We start from the raw sequence: 27974 nt of genomic DNA, 5'->3' as shown, positions 1-27974 counted from the left end.
AATAAGGTTTAGAAACACAATATACAAAGTTTTACATTATTGTACTATTTAAATATGATGTAATGGTTTATTAATTTGGTTGACCCAGCTGTCTAAGTATGACAAAAAATTCAAATGAATTCAGAGGCGACAATAGCCTCAACCCTAGAGCAAAAGACTATACGCTGCTTCCTAGAACTTTAAGAGATGTTGGAACCCATAAAGACACAGAGGGATGGCAACGGGGTGGGTCTTGTAAAATTTAGACCTTATCCATCTCCCTAAACCTCCTCACCCATATTTGCCCCAAAACCTGTAACGAGTCGAATTTTCAGAATCCAGACCCTCTTTTTACATGAAAATGCAAAATAACCCTTCCCGACCCTATACCCTCTCCACATTCAAGGGTAGGGTGGGTTGGGTTTAGAACCTACATCCAATTTCCTATTGTTTCTTGTTATATATAAGCAATAAATAAATAAAATAACATAAACAAACAGTAAAATTTCCAAAACCTGTAGTAAGTTGAATTTTCAGAATCCAAACCCTCTTTTTATATGGAAATGCAAAATAACCCTTCCTGACCCTATACCCTCTCCACATTCAAGGATAGGGTGGGTTGTTGGGTATAGAACCTGCATCTAATTTCTTATTGTTTTTTGTTATATATGAGCAATAAATAAATAAAATAACATAAACAAACGGCAAAATTTCCAATTATTTGATTAAGATATGTAAAAAACACAAACTATTAATTATCCTTTACATAAAATTCAAATTATTATTAAATTCAACACTTAATACATAAAGTTCATATGTTTTTCAACAATATGTGGGTCAGGGAGGATTGGGTTTAGCCTAATACCATACCTTACTTATACCCATACGGGTTGTAGAATCCCAAAATCTGTCCGTATCCTTTAAGAAAAAAAAAACAGCACGTCGGAGCAGATAGGGGTGTGTATACCCACTGGGTAGGGTAGAAATTACCATCCCTAAAGACAAAACACTTATTGGCTTTGATGGTCATCCAAACAACCCACCTAGTTGGCATCAGAAAATACATGTAAGCAAAGGGAAGTGGAGGGAGTGATGCATAGGCCAAACTGAAATGCCTTATTCGTATACCATTGTTGAGACTTGAGAGAAGAACAAACCAGAATGGGTACGATGAGCTTCTATATCCTTAAAAATGATGGTCACCCAAATCTTTGATAACAAAGGAAGCACTCTTGGTAACAATGAGGTAATGAGAGATAGCAGCTTGTCAGAGCAAGTGACAAAGAGTCATCAACATAAACTAGAACAAACAAGATATTCTTAGAGACCTAGTTTACAAAAAGAGGAGTTGGAGCAAGAGATGATAAATCAGTCATGCCCGAGATAATTTTGTGTATGGACCTAATTCCTCTATCGGAGCTTTTCCCTCAAACAAGTGGCATATCTTACTTTTTCGAGAAAAAGCATCTTAAAAGTTATCTTTAGAGACATCTGTCTTCATATCCAAAAATATATTCACCCTAATTGATGTTTATTTCAAACACAAACTCTTCATGTCCCGTCCGCTTTTTGGTAAATCATTATCCGGGTAAGTGTATTTACCCATGTTCTTTTATTTCCCATATAAATAAGATAATGACCATCTTAGCCATAAAAATTCCATTATTAAAAGGGGCATTTTTGTCCCATTCAAGTATTGGCAACTTTCTCCTAGATATAAAAGTTAATTTACCCACCTAGGAGATACACAAGAAAATAAACTTTCACTGGTCCTCACATAAATCTGAAAAATGAACATAGCTTTCTTGGTCAATGGGAATCAAAATCCCATTAACCAACTTTTCCCCCTCTCAAAATCCAAAAAAAAAATGCCCCCTCAATATTATGAATATATTTTCGATTAAAGAACTTATTCACCATTTCATTCTATGACTACATGTTGATCGATTCAGGATTCAACGGGAATAATTAGATAGAAGGGAGGATTGAGGAGTGAGACCCTTCCTTCAAGCAACAGGTGCTTTTTCCAAATTATTTATACAATAGTTTAATTTTATCATTACTACTTTTGATGCTTTGTGTTTGTTAAACTTTTCGAATTTGCATTTTTTCCATCCTAACTACACCTTGCCTACAGGAAAAGGGGCAATGTTGCATCTCTTTTTGTTCATGTTATTTAAACATCTTTTGGTGTGTTCTATGGATGTTGGCATCCATAGGTGAATCCGCCCAGAGAGAGAGAGATTTACCTACAAGATGTCATCCGGTGGTATCAAGCTGAATATGAAAGAGAGGGGGGAGCCACCTTTCTGCCAAATAGAAAACTGCCGCTAATACTCTATTTTCCTGTAGTGGATAAAGGAAAAGACGCTTTGAGATACCTATAGATGCTTGGCAGAGCACCTTTTCTCATTGAACAACAAATGGTTCACACCCATTTTCAAGTATTCCATATGCTCCATTTCTTGAATCTAGATCTTAGATATCAGAACTTGCACAAAAAAAAGGAAAAAGCACATTATTCAAACATGCATACATTTTGTGGAAAATTTAAAGAACAGCAAGGTATTGGCCCAGATGTGGCTATGCCTTAGGTTTTGAAATTAACTAAGGAGCATTTGGAATTAATGTACAGATTGTAGACTCGAATTCCATCTTCAGACGGGTAAAACAATTTAGATTTATGGTAAGTTACTTATTCGGGTAAATGCAATTATTTGGGTAAGTTTTTCTTGTGAAACACTTACCTGGGTAAGTGCATTTACTCATGTTCTTTTATTTCTCAGGTAAATAAGGTAATGACCATTTTAGCCATAAGAATCCATTATTAAAAGGGGCATTTTTGTCCCATTCAAGTGTTAGCAACTTTCTTCTTAGGTGGGAAAGTTATTTACCCACCTAGGAAGGTAAGTAATACTTAGGAAAATAAACTTTCACTGGTCCCCACATTAATCTGAAAAATAACATGGGATTCTTGGTCAATGGGAGCCAAAATCCTATTGACCAACTTCCCCCCTCTCAAAATCCAAAAAAAAGAACGCCCCCTATTTGTTTTATTGGTGCTTATACAAAGAGGGTTTATAACCTGTTGTGTTAAGAAAGCAAGCCAAGTTATGGTTAGACTGGAATTGAGTTTTGATGCTAAAGCACCGGAAGTTTTAGATCTTAGTCTTGTTGTAACCTTCTCTCCTCAGTATGTTAATGTAGAAATATACACTATTGGCGTTTGCTTAATTACTGGTGATCTTTCTTATGTAGAAGCAGTCATTGAAGCCTTAATAGTGGATAAATTAATGGCATCTATTTAATTTCATTCAGTGTTTGAATTCCCTTTCATTGTTTCATTGTGGATACTGTAAGACATGGTTTTAAATTTCTAAGTAAACAGAAAAAATAGAGATTAGCATAACAAAACCACTAAAAATGATTAATCAAGTAAAAAATAATTAAATTTAAAATTATTAATAAAATCATAGCATTAATTATTAACCATTTAATAAATGGATTAAAATGGAATAGCTAGATGGAAGGACTAGAAAATGATTAAAAAGTTAAAAGAAGATGATTAAATTGAATATGACTATTTAAATAAGAAACTATAATAAAACATGAATAAATATTAAAAAATTAATAAACTGATAAAAGGAAAATGATTAATTAAATGAAAAATATTAAATAATTAATAAATGGACAAAAACAGTAGATATGAGACTAACATAAAGACTTGATAGTTTATATGATATAGGTCCCATTTTTTAGATGAAGTAGGTTGTTAATTGAAAATTAAACCTAATCTAATATTTTAAAATTAAATAAGAATCCAAAATCAAACTTACCATATAAGCATAAGTTTTGAACCTCAAATGAAATAATAAAAATAATATAAATGGTGTGGGCCCATTCTTCTAGATAAAATATGGTATCTAATTAGTTCAAATAAAAATCTATTAAAAAATCAAATAAAACCCACTACAAGAAAAACAGGCTATAAGCCTGCGCTTGCTAAAACGCCGACTTAGCCTTTTAAACCACCAGCATAGATTTGAGCCAGCGGTTTAGTGGCCGCCTTCTTTACTTGCACCGCCCTAGGTCATGGACACCGATCTAGAATACAAAGACCACCATCCTAGGGACCCGTTCCAACCATACATTGGGTGGCAGTTTTTAGAGAATCGCCGGCTTAGTTATTGAGCCGACGATCGCACAAACCGTCAATTTAGTTATTGAGCCAACGCCCTTGACCGCCGGCTTAGATTAATTTGTCACTACCACAAAATGTCACCTTAGTTAAATTTTGTAATCAAATCCGGCAAACTTTCATCTAATTAAACCACTGCTATTAATGTTTTATTTCGACAAAAGTGGCAGTTTGGACTGCCGGCATAGACATTATATCAACTGCCGGTTTAAGTGTAATGCTTTACCAAAGGTGGCGGTTTGTTTGACTGCCAGCTTAGGTTTTTAAATTTTTTTTTTTATAAATATGAATTTCAGTTGACACCTGCTGAAACCTAAAGCATAAAATTAATAAAACAAATGCATGGTGCATATTGATTCTTTAATAAAAAAAGCTTTTCATCACCCAACAATCAATCTCTAGATCATGTAATGCTGCTGCAAACCTGAAATGAACACTATTCAACCAATCACTAAAAAAGAATAATCATAATTGATTTTGCATATTTATTTAAAGAAGTATCCGAAACTTGAAAAGAATTCAAACTATCTCCAACCAACATGGGATCACTAACTGGGGAAATGTTGACCGATAAAGTGAAGCTATGCTTCTTGGGTTTTCCTTGACCGATACAGTGAAGCTCTGATCATTCTTGGGTTTTGCCTTGACCGATACGGTGAAGCTCTGCTTCTCAACGATGCTAGAAAATGACAGACTCATGGGCTCGACAGTAATCTCTACACCAGGTGCTGCATTTATGGTGGCATTGTATATGGACCCTGCTAACCCCACATTAGTGACTGTCCTTCTGAACACGCCAGCTACCGGCTCAATAGCTTCATTCACAGTTAGCTGGCATGGAAGTGAGGAGCAGTCGATAGGATTTGAGTCAATTATCATACTTAGGGTTGTACCGCTGTAAGAACTCAATGTGTTGCATTTCATCCATGTCATAGACCAATCCAGGTGAGACAGCCTTCAGTGGGTTCACCTGACCAGCACCATACGCAAATTTGGCCTCTTGGTTGACAGTAGAACTCATTGGCGTAGCTGATTAATACAAAACATACATATTTACATCAGAATAATACATTTGGAGATGATCAGCAAGAGAGAACGTGAGCTTAGTTTTATCCATTTTCTTTAGGAAGTTAAATAAAGAAAGAAGGCGTAAGAATTTTTTACCGGTTGTCATGATGGCAGATTTGATGGCTGCCGGCGACCAAGTTGGGTGCATTGATTTGACATAGGCAGCCACCCCACTTATTCATTTGGGTGCATTGAAGAATACATTTGAAGATGATCAGCGAGAGAGAAAGTGAGCTTAGTTTTATCCATGCATGGAAGTAGCAGACATCACTACGAATTTGGAAAACCGATCATCATCTGGCCAGCCGGAAATTAATTGACATGATTCCTGTGTACGCAGCCAAGATGTTGGCACCCGGAGCCGCAATATCAAGCTGTTTTGAATGTTCATCATGAATTGAAAAAATATCAGATCAGAAGGAATTCGATATCATTCAATTAAATAATAAGTGAAGTGACCCATTTAATTGCCACACACAATATCTAGCAAGAGAATGGTGTCATGGTTAATGGCACAAGCTAGAAATAAATTTTTTGATGATGGTAAATGATGTTTGATGATGGTAAATGATGATCAAGAGATATATGTGGTGAGTTTTCTACAATAAAAGAGATCTGACGCCCATTTCTTTTACCTTTAGAGCCTTGTTTGATACAGGATTAGGTCCTCTAGATGAAAACGTATATAGTCACAGATGGAGCAGCAACTTTCATGGCCTGGGTTTTGATTATCACGGCTTTGGGGGAACTAGATAAATTGCAACCAAAAAAAAAAATACAGATTGAAATGGCTCAAGTCAGCACAGTTGTTCCTCTGTCAATTGAGTGTTGTATTGATAAACTTACTTGAAAAGAGCAACAAAGGGAAAACAGAAGTACAGTATCAATGTATATATATAGAGCTTTCTTTCATGAATTACCTTGTGGAATTAATGTAGTCCATTATTATTTGCCCTTGAGTATGTTTACCGTGGTCGATGGTGAGATCAAAACAGAGGCATAATCAAAAGGTCCGAAATTCGATTCTAGTATGGTTCCAACCCCGCCCATTTTCTTCACATTGTAATCGGGTGCATCATAAAAGTTGTCGCAGTATACAATCTTTCCTTTCACCTTCTTGGGGTCCAATGAATCTTTGTAACAGTTACTGTAGTCAAGACATATTGCAGCATTGTTGTGAATGCCATTGAAGTTGTTAGGTTCGAATGAAGAAACCAAAAAAGATTTGTCCATGAAATCAGAGGTACTGAACATTTTTTGTAATTAACAAAAGAAAGGAGTAATATAATTAATTAATGCACGGGGTAAGAGTCAGTTGCCTTGTAGAGAAAACAAATGAAATTAATCAAAGCTAGCTGATGAATGGTTACAGGTTACAAGTGATCGATATTGAAGAAAGGGAGATGGATGGAACGACTTACATATACAGACTTGCCATTCCCCAGAACAACTTTGTTCCTGAACTCTCGATCAGTAGTTCTTGCGGCTACAGTGAGAATCCATGGAGCATAATTACTTACAGTACCAGCAGAAGGTCCAAAGTTTCCAGCTGCTGCTGAGGTGAGAATCCCACTCTTCATGGCATGGAAGGAGCCAATGGCTATAGAATCAGAAAAGTATGGTCCAGTGTTACAACCCTTTTCCACCTGACCCCCAAATAATTGCCCTCGGTTTACCCCTTGGTTTGGTAAGAGTATCAGCCATCCCTTTGGCTGACATTTGTACCCATTTTACACTTATAACTGTTTTCCTTTTCAGCATTTTAATCTCGTTCATGATATTCTTGTACAGCCATGGGTTCAGCTCCTTATTTTGAGTCATTTAGTTGCTTGAATCTCCTATATTTCTATAATTATGTTCCTTAGTCCTTGCAATGCTGCTGATAGTTCTTCTTTTATTGAGCTTCCCTTCCCTATCAGTACTGAATATATGGTCAGTATGAGTACAATCCCTAAAGGTTCCACCAATACCTAATGGACCTAGACTGCCCCCACTTATTATGTCCTCAATGGAGAAAGAGTCAAAGTGCCTAATTGTTTGACCCATTAAACTACCCTTGCTATGATGCTTTTGGTAATAGCATTTTTGGACCTTGCCTTTCCACATCCAATGGAAAAGTCAACCTGCACCCATAAAGAGAAAAAAACCATTCCCAAATTCCAAAAACAAAAGAACATGATATCAGCAAGTGATAGGTAGCTTCCGCACTTGCATTACAAAGGATACAAAAGTGAGGAGATAAACACCAACTCAGTCTTTTACTCTGAAGATGCAAATAAGTAATAATTTTCAAATGAAAAGCCTCTCAACAGAAGGCCCTCACCTTAGGTAACACTACTCTATACCAAATCTTTTTCACTGAGAAAGTCTTAGGGGGGTGGAGAGAGAGAGAGAGAGGAGGGAGGGAGAATCCACACAGCAAATAAATAGGAACAAGAGAAGGAGACTGAAGGGGTGGGGATCTAAATCATACCATCAGATTTTTACAGATCAAGAAAGATCCCACCTAAATAATTGAACAAATTTAAAACCAAGGATACCTCTAACTCCCTCAAACCCCTTGTAAATAATTTCACATGTCTAATTAGCTTCTAACAGCATATTTTTTTTCTATGTTGCATTCTCTATATGACTCAGTTGTTTTAAGTATAATACTGAAATAAACGGTTTAAATGTCTCAGCATTTGAGGCCTCTTGCTAGCGTGCTCGATGCTTTTTATCTGTTTCTAAAATCAGCCAACATTTTAATCATGTGACACCATTTAGATCTCATTTGAGATCAAAAGAAAAATCACAGAATTCCATTTTTTTCAGACATATTAGAAATGATGAAAATAGACCTTGGTTGAAATCAATAGACACACCTAGGTTTTCAAGTTTCTTGAAAACCAAAATGAAATCTCAGAATTCTTTAGGTGTTATTGTAGATATATTTGGCACCAATAAGTGTGTCATTCACTCACTATTTCAAACCAATTCTTTTTTCTAACTAAAAGCAACTTCTGTAGTCCTTGTTCCATGAAACAAACATCATATGAAACATTTGGATTGTGAATGTTGTCATCATTCATAGCTTCAGTGTATCCCAGAATTGCGTCATACTTTGGAATCCTCTACCAGTATTGATTGTTAACATCAACAACTGTTACTTGATGGCTTCAATATGCCTCTGGCTTGAGTAATACTTCGGATATTTTGCAAACACCTACATGCTCCAACAAAAATAATGCAATGGAGACTGCTATTCCTTGTATTCTCTGCTTTGTTCACTCTGCTCTCTGTTGGGCTCCCAAGGAAGATAATGCAACAGATGACTACTATTCTGGGTATACCCTTCAGGAGAACATCTGTAGTGTATTCTCTTTAAAAGTTTTACTTGTTTTCCTTACTAAGAGCAAAAATAAACTTATCCATCCAAAAAAAATAGCAAAAACAAAATTGGAAAAGGATGAGATAGAAGCACATGTATGCTCAACTTTGTTACAGGAAGACGTGACAAGAACCAATAATCACCTCAGATACCTTTCCCCGAATCATAGGGCAGGTAAAACTAAGTGTTTTGCATCATTTATGTTTAAAACAAGCTGAATCATAAAATGATGGGCACCAAAAGAAAAGCCTATTTCTCAGAGGTTGCCCATTGATTTTAACCTACAGTCTACGAGCCATTCATGAGGAAGTCTAGAAGAGATGAATTTGATGCAATACCTCTTGCTGACAAAGTTATTTAACATTAGTGTAAGAGCACATGCTACGCATGTGTTCAAGTATTAACCATATATGATAATATGTTATTTAAATTTAACTTTTATGATGGACATGGTACCCAAGGCAAGTATCTGCTTTATATAGTATAGATGCTGTAGGTCCAATTATCAGTAAAACGTAGGATGCTCAAGATTAAATATGCCATCAGGAAGAGATCAGGACAGTAAAACCAGACTGGGGCTCAATCTTGAGAAAATCTTGAAGAAAAGGCTACCAACTCACAACTGTATCACTCTCTGTACTGAATGCAACATGTGAAGGTTTTACTAATATTATGGTTGTCCGAATTGATGATTCTGAGACAATGATTTCAGCATACTATTTTGAGCTGGGAAGGATTACTCATTATGCTTTCTGGCTCTTACCCAAGAAAATATGCATTCTAGGTCCTTGCAGATTATATGGGCTGATGGTACAAAATCTGAAACAAAACTACCCAATAGAGTCCACTATTCAATGGAGTTCCACCACAAAACTCAATAAATTTCTTAGCAGGTTCTTCTCAAACTAGACACCATCAGAGTTAATCCCAATCTGTATTATCTGTACCAGAATTTCATACTGGGGTACAGAGATGGGAGAAGTTCAGAGGTTACACTCTCGATGATATTGTTCAAAGATGATCTGCTGTGTCTCCTCCCTCCAGCATAGATGATGGTTCAGGATTGGATTATTTCTCTCCACAAGGAGATGGATGCTCTTTGGGGAACCTAGAATTCTCAGGAAAGGGGAGGGGGGATGATGGGAATGCAGGAGATATCATACTGGGATTGGGGTATTCAGTTAGAGCTGACTTCAGAAAAGAAATCCTCACTTGACAACACTGACGGCCCGTGGGCATATCATCATCATGCTAGAGAAGCCAAGGATCTAGTTCCAGTTTGGAGATCTTTTTCAAATGAATTAAAAGATCAGCTAATGCAATGGTGATTTTCTAGCTAGAGTAAGGAGGGCAGAGTTGTATTTGGTGGTGGTTTGGGGGGGGGGGATGTTTTCATAATTATTACCTTGTTTACAGACAATGTGCATTTAGTCAACAAAAGAAAGCCAAAAAGAAGAAAATGTATAGAAATTATCTACGGAAAAAAACCAGTGGTTCCTCCAAAAAAATTAAAAAAAAAAAAAACCAGAAGAACGTAATGCTCACAACTTCCCTCTAGACCTAGCTGCTGTTGAAGCTCCATCTACAAATGGATAAGACTTTGGTCTTAGTGTATACGAGTCGTTGAAGTTGAAGGAACAATATCCAATTTCTTGTTCTATCAAGAGGTTGGTATTGTTCCTTTATTTAATAGTGTTTTACTTTTATTCACATAAGTATTTAAAAAAAAAAAAAAAAAAACAGAAAATCCCAAGCATCTGCATTACAATAGACAGAATAGCCAACAAAAGAAAGCCAAACAGTCCCATCGACCAGCACTATGCAATGGAAAGAAAAGGAGAATTCCCAGCCTCAAGACAACTACCCAAAACTCAGCATTAATACAATGATCTCAATGAAAGTCAACACGAGCCCCCTTAAAACAGCAGAGAATAAGAAGGGCATGTCATCATATATAAGTGTGCAAGAACCGGAGAGGTTCGAAATCAAAATTTTTAACCAACCAGTAAAACGGAACCCTTCTCCTATCAAGCTTCTGAATCTGCCCTTTCTTCCTTGTTCGTCTGCGTACCAGGAAAGTAGAGTAGCAGATGGTTTTCGCCCTAAGAGGAAAAAAGGGATGATTAGGGTTTTAGAATTTAATGGGAAATATGGGAATAGCATAGTCGATGATCGAACTTGCCTTTATCGACTCTTCAAATCACTTCTGATCAGCTTCTTGGAACGATTTGGAATGCCTCCTTGACTTCTCGACTTCTTTGTTCAATATCTCTCAATGGTGATTTAATATAAGGTGAGATTGAGTGAATCTCTCTCAATTGGTAGCTTTCCGTTTTTGGGTGGGAGACGAAGTGGAGAAGAGGAGACGTTCCTCTCTCAAAAACGAAGCAGCAGAGAGTGGCGCACGAACACACCAATGTTTTTTGGAGGGAAATTTTGTTATTCAGCCGGTCCAAGAAAAATTCATGACCGGCCGGTTCAATGTTTTAAAACCGCCGGCTTTATTGATTGAACCGCCGCCCTGTTTTCTATTGATCGGTGGTTTGATCCAATCTTGGCGCTTATGCTAAAATCGTCAGTATACATGGGTCTACCCCGGCATTTTGTATACCGCCGGCTATCCGGTTTTTCTTGTAGTGACCTAAGCTAAATTTCTAATATATAATTTAAATTTTTTTGAAATAATTCAGATTAATGGCCATACTTAGTGCGGGGGTCATTCCCAATGAATCATGAAAGTGTATGAAATCTAGATGCACCGGTCCAATATATTCACGCAATGCAAAATTGGTTTCTTATTGGAAAAAAAATAAAAATGCTAAGAGGTGTCAAAATTATTATAAAACCAAGATAAAATAAGAGAAAAGGATTTTGAGATTAACTATCAACCCATCAAACTAAAAAGAAGTGAAAACAACAAATAACACATAAAATCTTGAATGCTAGAAGAATTTTTCAGAAAAAAAAAATGTTCTTTGTGAAACAGCTCAGAGAAGTGAACCCATTACTAACATGATCTCCTTCAAGCAGCTTTCAATAATTGGATTTCTTCGTCCCAAGATCATTTGAAATCTTTAATTTGCGAGGGGTATTTAAGAAGAGCAATTTAGTCCAATAAAACCAAGTTTTTCCTCCCACTCGGTGTTTTGGTAATTATCTTGAAAACGTTCTAGCTTGCCATACATACTATAATGGGTTAAAAACTCAAAAGCTAAGGGTGCAAGTTGGAGGGGGGGTTAGGTCGGGTTAAGGCCAATCCAAACCCAACCCGAGCTGTTGAACCCCCAACTCTAACCCTAACCCAGTTGGGATGGGATCAGGTTAGGTTTGGGTCGGTCCAACTTCTCTAACCTTGTCAAATGATGTTATTTTTTTAAACTCAAGAGTTCAAGTTAATTCAATTTTAATATTGTTTTGTGTAAAATGACCTAATTGTGATGTTTTAGAAAAGGAAAAATCTATGATTCCAAAAAGGTATGATATCGGAAAGGCTTTAACCAATCACAAGTCCCTCGTGAATTAACTTTGATGAAAATCCACCTGATTGATTAGTACTTTTATGATGCTGGTTGATTGGTTGTAAGTTTTTCCATAATCATGTCTTTCTAGCATCATAGTCGAACCCTTTAGAAATAGGGAAAATTTCTTAGAGTACCCCCTATGGTTTAGGAAATTGATTAGATCTATCCCTGCCTTTTACATATTGTCTTAAAGTGCCCTTAAGCTTTCTGACAATTGACTAGCCCTACCCTGCTTTTAGGGTCCATTACAATCCATATGCATGTGACACCACATGATGTATAAAATATTTTTAAAACCCAATTTTACCCTTTTGTGGTCACTTTTGCCTTCTATTGTTCTTCAAATTTTCAAAATGAAACTCAATACATGTAAGAATCAAACTCAAAAGAGGTTTAGTTGAGCTCCCAAAGTGCTTCATATCCCTATCTTATATTTCACATCTTTATGAAGGAAAATCAGAGCTCTAGTGGTGAACAGACCATGCAAAGACATGCTAAAAAAGAAAGAAAATCCCGCAAGCATTATATTCTGAGAATACAAAGACTCCCTAAGGACCTTGTATTCATGCTACAACAATGAGGCAAGTGTAATGGTTGAGCACCTCCATTCACACCCATCTCCTAGTCTACATCATACTGCTACCTCCAGCCAGAACAACGCCCATCATCCTCGAGAATCCTCGTAGCAAAATAAACAAAGACGAAATCCACATGAGCATGGTAGTAAACTGGAGTCCGTGAGATCAATTAATGGTTACATGCAAGGTTTAAAGTTTCGATATGGCTACACCTCTACCAACGTATTGGATATATCGATATTTTGAACTTTGGTTTCATGATCACATCGCTAGACGTTTGTTAGAAAACTAACATTGCTTTGAGAGATTAGGCAGACTCTATCGACTAAAGACATCATCAAGCCTCCATGCACGACCATTGGGCGCTGACTTGGGGACTGTTCCCTTGGATTCTGGTTTCAAAGTGCCCGCTACAGTGGTTTTGTTGGTCAATTCAGGAGGAACAATTGATGTAATAGGGATTCCTGGTTAAGCTGGAGTTTTTAGTGGTCGGGTGCTATTGCAGTAGATTTATTGAAATGTTTCATTTTGAAAATTTAAAGAAGAATAATGGGTAAATTAGTCTTTTCCATTTTTTCGTTATGAATGTTAACGACAATGAGGGTTTAATCAATTGTTAGAAAACTTGGAGGTACTTTAAGTTAATTTCTAAATAGTAGGGGTGCATAAGTCAATTTCCTAAACCATAGAGGTATTTTAAGAAATTTGCCATTCTGCCTTTAAATTTAAAATTTAAAATTTTTTACACAATATGCATGCATAAATATATAAACATGAGAACTTGCATACATAAATATATGTTTCTATAATATTTATACATCCAAATATAAAGTTAAATCCGGCTCAATTGGATTTGGCCTAACCCGGCCCAAGTTGGAGCCCTTACTCAAACCTTGTTGGTGGGCCTTGGCGACAACAAAGGAGAAGAAGAAATGAACTTGACATGCATCCCACTGTAGCAATGTACAGATTCCATCTTTTCATCCCATGAGGCTCATACTGAACTGAATTTAGCTCGCGGCAAGATCCATCATCTGGAGAACAGTGTGCGAGCTCAAAAAGAGCTTATCGAGTCACTGATGTCAGAGAAGGCGAGTCTGGAGCGTAAGGTGGAGAACCTCGAGGCAGATGTCAAGAAGCGAATTCAGATTCTCCTTAACGCCATGGAGGAGGCCAAAGTCAAGGTTGTCCAGGATTACAAGAGCTCGGAGGAGTTCGAGGGAGAATTGGTCGAGGCTAGGGCGGAGGGCTACCGCAAAGGCTTCAAGCTCAGTAGGTGGCTGATCTGGAGCCCGCTTTAAGTGCTGCTCAGACTGGTAGGTCAAGGCGTGTACAGCGAAGTTCACCTGCCAAGAATATAAGTTAGTACCGCCAAGGCTACAAATACAAAAAAAAAAAAAATTGAAGTAAAACAAGACTTACCACCATGTAGTGGGTAGCCGCCCGAGCTTCGAGCTGAGCAGGCGTTAGTTCTTCCCAACTGGCGACCTCTTCAGAGTATACAACCTCTTTGCTCTTTTGAAGGCTATATTGCGAGGTCAGGATACTCCGAACTGATCCTTCGCTCCCCGAAGAAGCAATGGTTTTCGTAGGGGCGAGTCCCGAAGATGTCTCGGGCACACGAGGTGGGACCTTCTCCGACTCCAAGTCGATCACCGGAGGCGCACTGGAAGGCTGTTTGGGCACAGGGATGACGGGCTCTGGAGACTCAATACGAGCTCTTTTAGTAGCTCGCTTCTTCTTCTTTCCCTTCATCCGCTCTAGAAGCTTGTCCGTGCTGAGATGCATGGGAGCTGCCACAAAACTTGGCGTTAGCAACGTCAACAAGAATACAATACCAACTGTTGAAAATAACTCAAGCCGGCCTGCACGTGCTTATCTTCGGAAAGGTAGTCCTTGCAGTGGAAGCCGAGCTCTACCCATGATTGGAGTGTCTTCCTTGTTTTCAGGTCTAGCCTAACGCCAGAATCCTGAATGGCAGCCCTTCAATGGGTAGGGAAAGGCCACCCTGTGGGATTGCGAACTACGAAATAACTCCATTTCCAGGCCGGGATCTTATTGGGTAGTTCGTGTAAAAGTTTATAGCCTGGGCGAGGTGACAGATAATAGGTTCGTCTATGCTCAGGAAGGATGCAGGAAGAATTTCTCTTAATCGATAAAATAGAAGAAAAAATTTTGAGGTCGAGAGGTAGACAGTACTCGTAAAAAAGAGAGATCGTCCCTACTACATCCCAAATTGAGTTTGGGTGTAATTGGTCTATAGTAATGTCGAAGAACTTCAGAACCTCGATGATCAAGGGATGCAAAGGTAAGCGAAGACCAGCCACGAGTTGCTCTTCGAAGATTACAATCTCGTTATGATTGTGCTCCCAAGGGAAGTTAGTTACGGGGAGACTGTAGATGTACTCTTTCGGGAGGTGGTATCGACCTATCAAAGCCCTAAGTTTATCTACGGTCAGCATCAAGGGACCGAACCTATCCGGCACCTGACCTTGATGAGAAGTAGACGCCAGATTATTTGCGGCCTCTCGTGCCTCCTAGGATGACTCCACCTCGGGAGGACTGACCTGAGCCGAGGTACCTTCCTCGGGCTCATCTAAGAGACTATCAAAACTAAGTTGCGACATGACTATTGAACTAAACCAAACTAAAATAGAAAAGCTAGGGGAGACTCACCAAGAAGAAAGACCGAACTGAAGGACTGACGAACTAGAAAACCCGAGCTGAGGATTTTAACCGCGACCTCAAGGCGAACACTAGTGAACTTATGGCGAAGAAAATGACTCGGGTCCCCCCTATTTATAGCCGCAAGGTCAGGGGATCAACGATCAAGATCAGGACGATCCAACGGCTCTCAAGAAAACTGGTTGCGCGACCCCCGAGGTGAAATCAGTTTAGCATGTTTTTTGGCGTCCGCGGAGTCTATAGATCACGTGATGTCCGTGCGTGAACTGTACACAACCCGGGTTATCCTTGATTGAGCCGAGCAACCGAACTGGTCCGACCGATGAACTGTCTGACTGGACGGCCTGAACCTTGAGCCAAATCCACCCATCACGCCATGAACTCCCCGCACCAGGTCAGGACCCCTGGCCCGGGGAGTGGGGGGCAATTGATGGAGGGTGATTTGGCCCGACCTCATAAAAAGGGGACACGTGAACGTGACTCGACATAAGTGACAACTCAGCATAATGAGTTCGGTACAACTCAACGTAACAAAGCTCGTTGACCCAGCCCGCTGAAAGTGACAGCTTGCTACAAAATGATATTCCGATAACCCAAGTTAAGACTCCTGAATAGGGAGCACCCCAAGCTAAGACCCTCCCAAGTAGGGAGCATCCCGAGCTGAAGACACCTCGGGTTAAGCTCATCACCCCCTTGACTAGGATAAGGTCGCTCCTGCCTAAACTTAAGTAGGCTCTTAAGGGCCCGCCTCGGAGAAGCACCTCGGCGCATCACCGACAGCTCGGTATTAGGTAGCTCGCTGCAGAGCAGCTCGGCGTATCATAGGAGATTTTCTACTTGACAATCGTACCTGCCAGACTGCACCCACGTCTCTCGCCTGGCGGCGTCGTGCCTGCCATCACTAGAGGTTGTTTCTTGTCTGGTAGGGCCATACTCTGCAGCGACCACCTTTGCCTGACAGCTCAGCTCTGACAAATAACGACCAGCCACTCCAAGCCGTTATTTGACAACAAATCGCCACAGCAGAGATTCGGAGGTGGTTGTACCTGACATGTCAAAAGACCAGTATATAAGGACCCCGACCCCCATGGGCAAAGGTATTGCGTGATCATCACTTTTAGCTCTCTAATTTCTCTACAACTCTCTCTTTCTTTTGCTCTCCCAACTTACTAACTTAAACATTGGAGTGTTCCCACCAGGAAAACCCTCTCGGGATCCTTCTTCTTCCTTACAGGTAGCTCTCGTCCGTCGTCAGCTAGGAGCGCAGCCATTTCCAGATAGGAGTGACAAGATCGTGCACCATCAACAACCAATATAGATATATAATAATGAAATGGTAGATGCTACATACAGCCTTACCCCTACAAATACACAAAGAGGTTGTTTCCAAGATCTAAACCCTGTCACCTAGATCATAATGGACCAAAAGAAAGGAACATGAAAAGATGATAAGTATATATTAAAGAATAATGCTTCTACACTAAATGATATCGAACTATCAAACTGAAAATGATTGTTTGACATGTATTATGCATATTTTACAAGTTGATACCATAGCTAGGTTCCAGTCCCTCTTCACCTAGTAACCTGGTAATGGTTCAAACTACCCACAAAAGGCTATATTCCAAGTAGCATGTTAAATTAAATAAACAAGCGTAAAGTGTGACCAACAATTAATGAAGATTGAACAAGACTTCAGAATTGATTATTGTCTTAAAATATAAGAAAGTAAAAAAAAAGTAACCAAAATAGTATGCTTAAAGCCTTAAACACCTGCACAATTTGTCAAATGAGAGCTTATTTTTGTCTAAACATCACCGAATGTTAACATTAAACTATTAGCCTATTAAGAACAATATAAATAAATATTCTAGCTTCAAATCCCATGTAAACAAAAGAATATATAAAGTGATGTTTCAATGTACAAAACAAGTTTTATAACTTTTATGTGATGTTTGTTCTTACAATGCTTCCGAAAGAAACACAATTCTAATATGATGTCACAACTGCAAATAAACCTAGGATTTTAGGATTTTGGCTTTTGGAAAGAAGGAAATTTGAAATCATCATCAAACCTTTTTTCTCTAAATAAAGGCTATTACTAGTGCTGTATTTTTCCATACATCTAAGGATTTCCTTAGCCTTATATATTAGCTTCTAATTACTGCATATGTTATGCCCATACATCTAAGGAAATTTGAAATCATCATCAAACCTTTTTTTTTTCTAACTAACATTGCATGAGCATTTTTTAAGTTGATTCACAAAACAAGTTTTATAACTATTATTCTAACTATGTATTAAATTCATTGACAGAAGAATTTAATTGAAGTTATGGAAAGTTTAAACAAAGAAGATAAAAAGGTGGAGACTTTTGAAAAGGAAGACAATACAGTGATATGAATGTGCTACTAAGATTTTATTCATTTATAGTTTTGATTACAATAAATCATATACTTGCATATTTGTTATAGTTGGTAGAAATATTGCAAGTCTTAGAGAACTTGAAAAAGCGTGTTGATGGTTTAAAAGAAAATTTATTAGATAAATTGAAATTGGTTTACGAAGAGAAGACTCCCAAGCAAGTATCTCATCCAAGAGTTCCATAAAAGGTGTTACAAAAGATGAGGTAAATTTGGTTGTATTTATAATGTTTTATTTCCTATAATTTCAATGATGCAAAATAACTTGTTATGGTGTCTTTCAGGGATCAAATGGTTACATTTTAAAATATCTAGTGAATCACGTTGAAGCATTAGCAAGACAAATACATGAAATATATAAAGTGATTGAGTTGAATCTTAAAGAATTAATGAATATGATAGCTTCAAGACATGATGACACCAGAGAAATGAACCATATCATTCCACGACTTAATACTTTTTAAAGGGATATTGCACCAGCCTCATCTTCTTCAAGTCTTATAATTCTGGAGTATCCTCCCTTAACGGAAGGTTTAGCGGCTAGTAAAAATATTTCAAAGCATAACATGATTAATGCAAGTAAAGAATGGGACCAAGGGTCATCTTTGATGCAAAGGGAATCACGAAAATAAAAGTCAGAATCACATTCCAGATCTCCATATTTGAATCTGGACAAACTTCGCAAAGGTAAACTAATTATTTTCACTGTATTATATGAGTATTCTTTTTTTTTTAATGTACCATAATTGAGTTTAATTATAATATCAAAGAAGTATGAAAAATAAAGAATTAATAACTAATGAACCAGAATCCTATGAGTGGTAACTTATTATTGGGTATTCCTTGAAATTCACCAAAGGGTTCTAATAGGGCAAAGTTCTTTTAGCACCATTCCCTTCTAGCATCATAAAATTTTCATTCATTATCTTACTTGTAGTTTTTTTTTTTTTTTGTTTTGCTTTGTTAGCAAGACTTCATGGGCCAAAAGCAAGCAAAATTAAGAGTTGTGTATTTCATTCTCCTAAGAATTTCCCTAAATTGACAACAAAAGAAAAGAGTGTAATTAAGAAGATTTTTTTTTTTTATGATAATGCTGATATGGAGTAAGTAATTCTATATCCATTAGTAACATATTTTAGTAATCATGATGCATTTAGATATTAGTATAATAGATTTTTTCTTTGCAAGAAAACAATACTTATTTATGATGGGATTATTTGCCTTAAAAGTGAAATGTTGCCTATGATGGATAATGGATGGGTGGAAAGTGGTGTTAGTAGTATTTAATAAATGGCTACACTTTTTTACTTATAATGATTTCTGACTAATAACTAATTAATGTTTATTGGTAGGTCATAGATGCTTTTTGCAAGCGATTGAACATTGTACAATCCACAAATGGGTCGGTAAAACGTCATTACTTTTCAACTATGTTTTCAGTGAGTGTATATTATGCAAACAATTATTTTTAAGTATATACATTTCATGTTTGTAACCATCTGCATTTTGCTTATTATAGGTGTTATTAACCATTACTATTTCATTGAACTAGTGACATTTTAAGAAAGTCACTAACAACTTGAAAACATACAACTCTTCTAATGATATAGTGATGCTTTCCATCCCCATATTGATATACATTTGTTTTGAATAAAAGAAACTTACAACTTATCAATTTACTCATAAACTTCTATTAAAATATATAATTTTATGAAAAATATGAATTACATTCCAAGTGTTTTTTTCCTTCATGGGGCTACACAATGGGGGTAGCCCATCCCCCATCCCCTTAAACCCTTAACATCCAACCCAATGTATAACATTTTCAAAAATGCCTTCATAATAAACAATAAACATATAAAACTTTGATCCAATGTCTCCCTCTGTTCACTTGGAGTTGCTCATTACATATGTTCAACCTAAAAAGAAAAATAAAGAAACAAAATTAGAAATAATGTATGATAAAACCAAGAAACCAGAAATGTGTGGCACTGTCTCAAGATCTTCTCTCTCTAAATCAACCACTTCTAGCACTGTTCTTTCAATTGAACCAATCAACCATGCACAAGCACACCCAGTGTTGATATAGGAAGACTCACAAGTAACAAGAGTAAGTTCACACTCCTATAACCTTCATTAGCAAACATACATGCCTAAAAATATCACTTTGAGGCCAAAAAATGCAAGTTGTAGACTTGCCAAATTATGTTACTCCATCTACACTGAAGAAAGGGTTAGGATGCATAATATGGATGGCCGAATCATGCTAGATGGTTGGGCGAAATTTCAAAAAATTTTCTAATCCTCCTGGCCTTTCGGGAATCGAATTCCCTATGTTTTGAAAAACTGTATTTTTCAGGGTTGGTCTTGCATTGAATTAGACCAGATTTGAAACCAACTAAGAGGGAGATGTATACCTGATACGGATACCACAAATGTAGATCCCAAGGTGGAAGTTCACGCCCAAATCAGTCATAAAACCAACCTCCACTGAAGATGGTGAAGGGATGAGAGATCCATCATATGGTCGCCCAAATAATGTGGAATAAAGGGGCGAATTTCAAAAATTTTTCTCTTCCTTCAACTGGGAATCGCATTCCCTATTTAGAAAATCATATTTTCAATGATCAATCTTGAACCATAAACTGAACCAGATCTGAACCAAAAGGAGTGGGAGAGAGGTATACCTGATACAGAGAAATATTATCTCTCAGTGGAGGTGTTCACGCCCAAGGAAGGATCCAAAGAATGCTCCCACTGAAAATGGCGCAGTGCAGGATGGAGCAGAATCAGCAGTGTTCTCCAAGAACCTGATCCTTCGCAAGAATAGCTAGATGGCACGTGAGCATTGCTTCCAATCAGTCCTTCCACAAAGGGCTAATATCAAGATCAAATCTTGATCTCTTCTACAAAGATGGAAATCGAACTGGAGATCTGGCGGCAGCAGGAAGGAGGCGGCAAGAAAGAGTTTTGCAGAGATTGCAGAAAACTTTCTTCTGTGATTTCAGCTCTGAAGACTAGAGATCTTTTCCTCTCTTGTGTTGTGTGTCTAAAGGCTGCCGCCCCCTCCTCCTTTTATAGGCTTAAAGGGATCAGCTCCTAATCCCATTAGGAGTTGCTGATCTAAATCATATTTGGATCAGGAGTCCCTTTAAGTGATAAGGGAGAACCCTTATCTTATCTTGTAGATTGGATCAGCCCTCTCCTAATCCTATTAAGAGGCTTCTAGATCTAAATCTTATTTAGATCTTGGACTCTCTGAGTGGATAGGGTCAAGGCCCAATCCTATCAGCTGATTCAATCCTAGATCCGCCCCTCATTTAAACTGATCAAATCAGCCCAGTTCGAAATGGGCTTTAGGCCCATTAAGGTTGTGTGCTCACTTAGCCTTCCAAACTACTGCCCAGTTGGGCCTCCATGTATGGCGTGGGACCCAAACATTGATCTACACATCAGCCACATGGGTTTAGCCCAGCCTTTGTTACAAGGCCTGGCCGAATACACTGCTATGGACAGTGCACCCCCTGAAACCCATCAAATGGGCTCTATGGGCCAAACACTTACCCTAAGTGGTCCCTAGGCCAAGCCACCTTGTAACACCCAAAGACTGTGGGCAAATGCAAGATTAGCCCATCAGGTATTGCCCTCAATGGTCTTACACTCAGCCTCTAAGCCCATAATGATCAAACACTGCCCGACAAGAGAGAACCTCTCCCTCGGCTGCAAGGAACAGTGTTGCACTCTCTGTTTATATGGATCCCGGGAATTAAAACCTTTTGCAAACATTTTAGAAACCATAATATATATACTTTTATATCTCATATAAAATATATTTTGCAAAACAAATCTCAACGATTGAAATCGGCTGCCGGCAGTCTTGGTTTCCATCAGTGAGAGTGCATCCCCGATCATTACCTTTGTTCGACAAAGGGGCTGATCCTGTCACTATGATTACCCACTCAGATGAATTCTCAGACTGTCCCAACATACCCAGATTTTGACCCCTGCTAAGGATCTCACTGATTGGTACATCAAAGACAGCCCAATCCGACACCCAGTGTAGTATCATAATCGAGTCTAGGGGTCGGGTGTAACTTTCCAGTTTTGCCCATTAATCTCCAAGGTCTAGGGAAATACTGGAAATCTGGTCGGGTTCAAAGATTCAATTAATCCTACACTATATGTGCCTAGGGTCTCACCCTGCCAGCTGAGACAGGCCACCCCAACCGACTTGGTGGCACAACAGTGTCAGCCTTATCAGGATACGTCTCCCCAAACCGACCCACCGGCTGTAAACATTCTAAACTAACACGAGTCTCATCAAGTGTCCAGTTTAAGGGTATTACACAGAAACATACCAAGGGAACATGAATCAAATATGTACTTTTATTCATTTGCAATAAACTCATAATGTACATCATTCTGATTGAAGCTAAGGGCATACAAAACTGTCTAATAGCTCCCACTTGCAGTTAGGTCCAATCAGGTACAAGCCGGAGTCCCATGCTTTCCATGTGTTTCTCAAACACTTTCTGTGATAGTGGCTTCGTCAAAGGGTCTGCTACATTTTCCGCTGACGCTACCTTCTGAATCAGGACGTCCCCTCTACCAACAATCTCCCACAGTACGTGGTACTTCCTCTCGATGTGCTTCGACTTCGAGTGGGCTCGGGGCTCCTTAGCCTGAGCAATGGCTCCATTGTTGTCACACAACAACGGGATGGGTGATGTGCTGGACGGAACTACTCCCAACTCGTGAACAAACTTCTTCATCTACATAGCTTCTTTGGCAGCCTCACTTGCGGCAATGTACTCGGCCTCGGTCGTGGAGTCTGCAGTTGACCCCTGTTTGTTGCTTTTCCAGCAAACAGCACACGATCCTATCGTGAAAACATATCCAGATGTAGACTTTCTATCGTCTAGATCTGATTGAAAATCAACATTTGTATACCCTTGGATCTGTAGTGAGCTACCATCGAACACCAGACAAAACTCTTTTGTCCTTCGAAGGTACTTAAGTATGTTTTTCACAGCAGTCCAGTGCTACTGCCCTGGGTTGGCCTGGAATCTGCTTACTACACTCATTGCCTGAGCAATGTCAGGACGAGTGCACAGCATGACATACATGATGCTCCCTACGGCTGAGGCATAGGGAACGTCCTAATGCCCTCAATCTCCTCAGAGGTCTTGGGAGACATCTTCTTGGAGAGAGCGACTCCGTGCCTAAAAGGAACATTTCCTTTCTTGGAGTTCTCCATGCTGTATCTTTTGACTATTTTGTCAATGTAAGTAGATTGGGATAATCCTATTATCCGCTTCGATCTATCTCTATAGAGTTGAAGACCTAGTATATAGGAGGCTTCTCCAAGATCTTTCATGGAGAATTGCTGTGAAAGCCATACTTTCACCGTAGTTAACATTCCTACATCATTCCCAATGAGTAGAATGTCATCTACATACAAAACCAAGAAGGTAACCTTATCTCCACTGTACTTCTTGTAAACACAGGGTTCATCTGGATTCTGCTTGAAATCAAACGATTTGACAGCAGAGTCAAAACGGATGTTCCAACTTCTAGAAGCTTGCTTAAGTCCATAAATGGATCTATTTAGTTTACATACCATGTGTTCCTGACCAGCAGTAATGAAGCCTTGTGGTTGCTGCATGTAGATATCTTCAGTAAGATCTTCATTCAGGAATGCAGTTTTGACATCCATCTGCCAAATCTCACAATCATGGTATGCTGCTACAGCTAGCAGGATCCTAATGGATTTAAGCATGGCCACAGGCGAAAAGGTTTTCTCATAATCGATGCCTTCTTTCTGAGTGTACCCTTTCGCCACCAAACGAGCTTTGAAGGTCTCAATCCTACCATCAGGGCCCTTCTTCCTCTTGTAAATCCATTTGTAACCGATTGCTTTTACCTCGGAGGGTAGATCTACTAGAGTCCAAACTCCATTGGTCTCCATTGAGTCCATCTTAGCTTTCATGGCCTCCACCCACTTCTGTGAATCTACGTCCAACATAGCTTCTGCGTACGTCACGGGATCCTCTTCACTAGTCAAGGTTTCCACTAGGTAACTATCCTGGTCATAACCATAACGGACCGGTGGCCTGGATACCCGAGTGGATCTTCTAGGTTGGTCACTACCTGGAACTTGTGGGACATCTTCCACTGCTCCTGAGCTCTCCTCATCAAGAACTACTTTCTAATGATGGGTGTCCAGGATGTAATCTGTTTCCAAGAATTGTGCATTTCGGCTGCAGAACACCTTCTGCTCACTTGGGTCATAGAATAGGTAACCCACAGAGCCTTTTGGGTAGCCTACAAATAAGCAACGGCTGGTCTTGGATTCCAACTTGTCTACACTCATTCTTTTAATGTGTGTTGGACAACCCCAAATCTTCAAGTGTCTGACACTTGGTTTCTTTCTGGTCCAAAGTTCATATGGAGTGTTCGGAACCGATTTGGTTGGAACCCGATTCAGCACGTAGATCGCAGTCTCTAATGCGTAACCCCAAAAGGATGTGTGTAACTCGGAGTGTATGAGAAGTGACTGGGCCATATCCAATAAGGTTCTGTTCCTCCTCTTTGAAACACCGTTAAGTTGTGGTGTAGCAAGATGAGCTAATTGTGATACTATCCCATTGTCATTTAAGTAGTCCCTGAATTCGTTAGAGAGATACTCGCCACCTCGATCTGATCGAAGGGCTTTAATTTCTCTCCCTAACTGTTTCTCGACCTCTTGTCTGAACTCTTTGAACTTTTCAAAGGATTCAGACTTGTGTCTCATTAGGTACACGTAACCATATCATGAAAAATCATCGGTGAAGGTGATGAAATACACATGTTGATTCCATGTCCTAACACTCAGGGGACCACACACATCACTATGTATAAGATCAAGTGTGCCTATACATCTTTCAGGCTTACCGTTAAAAGGTCGTTTGGTCATCTTACCTTGTAGGCAAGGCTCACAGGTGGGAAGATCTTCTACTGTTAGAAAATCCAAAGGACCATCCTTTACCAACATTGTGATTCGGTCAACACCGATGTGGCCAAGTCGGTAATGCCACAGGCACGTGGGATTAACTGTATCGCGGACTCTTTTCTTGGGGTTTTCAGCCAACGTAGTTTCGGTTATGTTAGTTTCTAGAGAAGGATGTAGAACATAGAGACCGTTCTCCAGTTCCCCGTATGCGATGATTCTGTTATTTCTTTTAATAGTAATTGTATTACTAAAGAAGATAGAATAACCATCTGTACACAGTTTTGAGACAGAAATCAAATTTCTTCTTAAATTTTGTACATAAAGATAATCTTTCAGTACAATGGCCATTCTCTAAAAATTAATTCCACAGTTCCTATGGCCGCGGCTACAACAGTTGTAGTAGTCCCCAAGTAGAGCGTGACTTCTTCTTCACTCAGCCTTCTGCTTACCTTGAACCCCTACAGTGACTTACACGCATGAGTTGAAGCCCCGGAGTCAATACATCAGGATGCAGAAGCTACCAATAGATTGGTTTCTATAACACAAGATTCAAAATTACCTTTCTTGGATTCCAGATAGGCAGGACAGTTCCTTTTCCAGTGGCCGGTCTTCTTGCAGAAGTGACAGGCATCCGATGCTTTGTCTTTCTTCTGTTTCTTGGGATTGGCAGCCTTCTTCTGGGGCTTTCTCTTTGCCTTCTTTTTCTTGCCCGATTTGCTAGTTTCAACAAGCATGGCAATGGGCTCATCCTTTTTAATCAATTCTTTGGCCCTCTGCAACATATTGCTGAGTTCCTGCAAGCTGACGTTCAGCTTGTTCATGTTGTAATTCATGATGAATGGATTAAAGGATGGAGGTAGAGAGTTGAGAATAGCATCGACCTATGTTACCAGATCCAGCCTAGACCCAAGAGCCTCCAATTCATTGATATAACCCATCATCCGAAGACAATGGTCGTGAACTTGTTGGCCGTTGGACATCTGCGCGGTCATGAACTGTTTCAAGACCTTCTGCTGAGTAGAATGATTCTGCTCTTCGTACATTGTCTTGAGACTATTCAAAACGTCCTTAGCAAGTTCGATCTGATCGAACTGCCTCTGAATTGGGTTGTCCAAGGAGGTAATGATATAGCAACGGGCAAGGGAGTTTTTCTCCTCCCATTCTTGGTATTCTCTTCTTCGGGCCTCAGAAGCCCTATCTCCCGGATGATCCGGGGCAGGATTCTTGGCTACCTTATCCAACTTTTTAGAGGTCAAGACCAACATAAGGTTCCTGTATCAGTCGGCATAGTTTGGGCCCTTCAGCTTGTTGTCATCAAGCAGCTTTGCAAATTGTCCATTTGCCATTTTCTGATAAAAGAGCAAACATCAGTCCACAACCTAATTTGATTCATGTTCATTACATAGATATGGATTTTAATCTACGTTCCATTTCCATTTATTCATCTCTGAGATTTCCCTCCTTTCTCAGTGATGGAGACTGCAAATTGTCTCTGGAAATGTGGGAAATCACATAGGGTGCATGGAGCCAACCGTTTCAACTGCATAACCCCACCACCTTTCTGTGAAGGATCATATCCACTAATCATATGAGCTTTCCCTTTGGCCTCTGTCAGACAAAGTTCAGAGCTGTTTTCAGGTAAACCTTTCTGTCTAGTGAGTGCTTACCCATCATATTCGTGAACGCCAAGGTACCGTGAGAGATTTCCCATTTTTTGGTGAAGCCCCTCCCACATCGGTCTATGATGCCCCTATCATCTTATGAAACACTCAGATAAGCCCAACAGCAAATGGATAGCCAATTTTCTGGTGTGTTTCCTCATTACTGAAGGACCCATCCTCATGCTAATGATGGAAGGCCTTTAGGGAGTTCATCATATGAATCTTCCTATCACATGCACTCATATTAACTGGAGGGAACAATAAATTATGCCCTACTTTGATCTAGGTCAAACCCAAGTGGCTTCCACTAACTATCATAAAGTCAGATTTCGGTGGGCCCAAATCGGCTAGGGTCCCGCACATAACCTCTCCATGAGGTGTGGGGCCCACCTCTGAGGGAGGTCATCCAATGACCAAAAGGGGCACCATGGCAATGATGTGCATTCAACCATGGTGTGCGTAAGAGCCACTGTCGATTCAGCATGGGCCAAGTACTTATGGCCAATGTACAAAGCACATCACACATCCATACATCACATGCAAGGATAAATTGATCCAATCAATTAACATCTGTAAAGCCCATTTGAAGCCCATTTTGAATCCATAAGTACTGCTTCCCACTTCCCAAGATAGACCGTTTTGTGGACGCGACCTCAGGGCATGAGTTGTTGAGCTTCTTGGATGCTTACTCGGGCTACAATCAGATCAGAATGGACCTTGCCGATGAGGAAAAAATGGCCTCCTTAACCGAACTAGGCCTGTATTGCTACAAGGTCATGCCCTTTGAGCTGAAAAATGCCGATGCTACTTTTCAAAGACTTGTAAACCGATTGTTCGAGCCATTGATCGACAAAAAAGTAGAATGCTATGTAGACGACATGGTCGTCAAAACCCAATTTTCGAATGAATTAATAAAAGATTTGCATTCTGTTTTTTAAATTTTGTGCAAGTTTAACATGAAATTAAACCCGAACAAGTCTGTTTTCGGTGTCACCTCGGGTAAATTCTTAGGTTGCATCGTCAATCGACGTGGCATTGAGGCCAACCCTGATAAAATTAAGGCCATCTTAGATATGAGACCACCACGGAAATTAAGGAGGTTCAGAGGTTGAACGGCCGCATAGCCGCTCTGAGCCGCTTCATGTCTAAATCGGCAAATCGCTGCATACCTTTCTTCAAGGCAATTAAAAGAAGCAAGGGCTTCGAATGGACTGAAGAGTGCCAGCTCGCTTTTGACAAGCTCAAAAGGTACCTCGCTAGCATCCCGGTGTTAACCCGACCCGAGGAGGGAGATATTTTGGAGTTGCACCTCTCCGCGAGTGACGAGGTAGTCAGCTCGGTACTGATAAAAGAAATAGATCGGGTCCAACGACCCATCTATTATGTTAGCAAAGTGTTGCAGGAAGCAGAGACGAGGTATCCGGAGATCGAAAAGTTGGCGTACGCACTAGTTGTTGCAGCTCAGAGACTTTGACCGTACTTCCAAGCTCATACAATCAT

The 27974-nt window shown here is 39.4% G+C and overlaps 2 long non-coding RNA genes across 6 annotated transcripts in view; both read right to left on the bottom strand.

Moving 5' to 3' along the window:
• Positions 1–4468: 4468 nt before the first annotated feature.
• Positions 4469–11036, bottom strand: LOC104592818 (uncharacterized). 4 transcript variants are annotated; one of them, XR_016076030.1, is made up of 7 exons: positions 10798–11031; positions 10619–10717; positions 6166–6392; positions 5881–5993; positions 5342–5619; positions 4731–5206; positions 4469–4601 (listed from the first exon to the last, which is right to left on the bottom strand). It is a non-coding gene; the product is annotated as an uncharacterized LOC104592818 (long non-coding RNA). The 4 variants fall into 4 exon arrangements; XR_016076031.1 differs by having other exon boundaries at positions 4518–4613; XR_016076032.1 differs by lacking the exon at positions 4469–4601 and adding an exon at positions 6667–7368 and having other exon boundaries at positions 4630–5206; positions 10798–11036.
• A 2390-nt stretch (positions 11037–13426) lies between these two features.
• The window catches only part of LOC148791934 (uncharacterized), a 37143-nt gene continuing 22595 nt past the window's right edge, over positions 13427–27974 (bottom strand). Inside the window, exons 2-4 of one of the 2 annotated variants that reach the window (XR_016076431.1) lie at positions 16759–16806; positions 14137–14507; positions 13427–14060 (exon numbers count right to left, since the gene is read on the bottom strand). This is a non-coding gene — a long non-coding RNA (uncharacterized LOC148791934). The remainder of the gene's footprint in view (positions 14061–14136; positions 14508–16758; positions 16807–27974) is intronic. The other variant, XR_016076430.1, reaches the window with a different exon arrangement.

Source organism: Nelumbo nucifera, chromosome 5 (assembly GCF_055504915.1).
Source record: "Nelumbo nucifera cultivar China Antique chromosome 5, China Antique-T2T, whole genome shotgun sequence".
Taxonomy (NCBI): domain Eukaryota; kingdom Viridiplantae; phylum Streptophyta; class Magnoliopsida; order Proteales; family Nelumbonaceae; genus Nelumbo; species Nelumbo nucifera.
The sequence above is the reverse complement of the archived record's forward strand: the minus strand, read 5'-3'. Positions and strand labels throughout refer to the sequence as shown.